The sequence below is a fragment of the Euprymna scolopes genome, chromosome 41, assembly GCF_053919585.1.
Source record: "Euprymna scolopes isolate OS-2025 chromosome 41, ASM5391958v1, whole genome shotgun sequence".
Lineage (NCBI taxonomy): Eukaryota > Metazoa > Mollusca > Cephalopoda > Sepiida > Sepiolidae > Euprymna > Euprymna scolopes.
In genome coordinates this window covers 16,257,015-16,258,944 of record NC_136522.1, presented here as the reverse complement: position 1 = coordinate 16,258,944, position 1,930 = coordinate 16,257,015, and positions in this window count along the sequence as shown.

Below are 1,930 nucleotides of genomic sequence, written 5' to 3'. Positions count from 1 at the left end.
TTAATTTATCATAGTGTTTGGAGATAGACAACTCTAGTCCATAAACACATTAATCTTGTGGCTTATGTTAGCCATCTTCCTTGATTCAAGGGCCCAATTTTCTAAGTTAACTTCTCCACAAGAAATGCCAACAGCATACTCAAAAAGTAGCCTCTGGTCTTCACACTTAAATTATTTGTTTCTTCTGCTGTCAGATAACGATGATCGGGACGGACACTAATTTTTTAGAATTCTACTTGAAGTAAATCTTGATAATTCTTGATACAAAGTTCCCCCAAAAGACTAGTAAATGTTGTTAGGTTTTTTGTTGTTCCATCAATTAATTTAAAAATTGCTGTAAATGACAGTTCTTCTAGTGGAACCTGAAAATTGTAAAATTTACATGTTTAATAATAGAGCCAGATTACATAATAAATGCTAATATATTATTTCATTTTGCACAAAAAAGGAACATAATTGCAGGTGAATCTATAGAATTAATTTTACTTCCTTGTTAGGAGGACAAGTGTAGACTATGTGCCTTGTTTGACAATTTTCTGTCTTGCACTTTACTGCAAAGTTATCACATCTCAAGACAGAAAGTTTACAACTACAAGAAGATATATCAAACAGTCTGTCTAGCTGTTGCTTCATTCTCTTCACTTTGATTGCTGCAAGAGATTTCCTGTCAATCTGTTTGGCTCTCTTATAGCAAAATATATTGACCGTCTGTCCTATATAATATTACCTTAACAAGAGCAATTGTGGATTGACTGCTTGCCGAATACTAATTATTTCCTTGGCAATTAACTTAAAAATCTCATTATTTTTTAAGTGGGGATATCTGTTTTCGAGGAACTAACTAAACTGGATGACTTGTCGTGAAGTTGGGGGTGCTGTTTCATCCAAATGACAAGGTGGATCAGCAAATTTTGTGGACCACGGGTTAAAACTGTACGTCATGCTTTTACTGACATTCTAATCTGAAAAGTAAAATAAATAAATGGATTATAACTGAAAGAAACTGTATTAGGATATCTTCCAGTTTCATACGTAAAAAAAATAAGTGCTAGTTATAAGAAATAATGAAAAACTTTGTAGAGTTGAATTAGATGTATTGAAGAGAGAGGACCAAACCAAATCAGAGGCATAGTAGTGTTTAGTTTAGACATTTTTAGCAGATTTAAGCGCCTCCTTCGATAACATGAATTTATCCATAAAGAGATTCATTCTTGCTGTAGATGTGCCATTTTAAACGAATGTTTAGTCTTTAGAGTTTGAAAAACCAGTGCTTGTGCATCTATGTTACTATGCATTTTAATAGTATTTTCAAGTTAAATTTATTTTTTATGAAATTTCTGTTTATTAAATTTTTAGGTGAAAGTACAGAATAGTTACAATACAACCTCCTTCCCATATTCAGAATGGCTTTCTAAATAATAAAGTTATTTCAGCACAATAACATAGATGCACAAATAACGAAAAACCTTTAAAGGAGTTTCCTTATTTACTCGTATTAATCTTTGTGGGTTATCTGATTTTAAAACTATAATTTTAGAAGAAAAACACTGCTTAAAAACAATTACTCTCTAAAAATTAAAAAAAATTAAAATTTGGCACTAATTTTCTGTAAAGTATTTTTTATTAAGTAGAAAAACTTGAAAATTTACGTGGTTATGTTTCGTAAAGAATGTGTAGAATAAAATTGTATGGACCATAATTTTGTTGTTGTTTTAATATAAAACTGGAGTATTACCATATTTTAATAAAAAATTAAAATAGAATTTGATGTGAAATATTAGGTTTGTGCAAAAATAATGTTTTTGACGTTCATTTGAACGTCAAAAAATGCCATTATTTTTGCACCAACCTAATAGAAAAATAAATTAAAAAAGATAAAACAAATATGTTTAACTTCACTGCAGACACTTGAAATATAATAATACATATT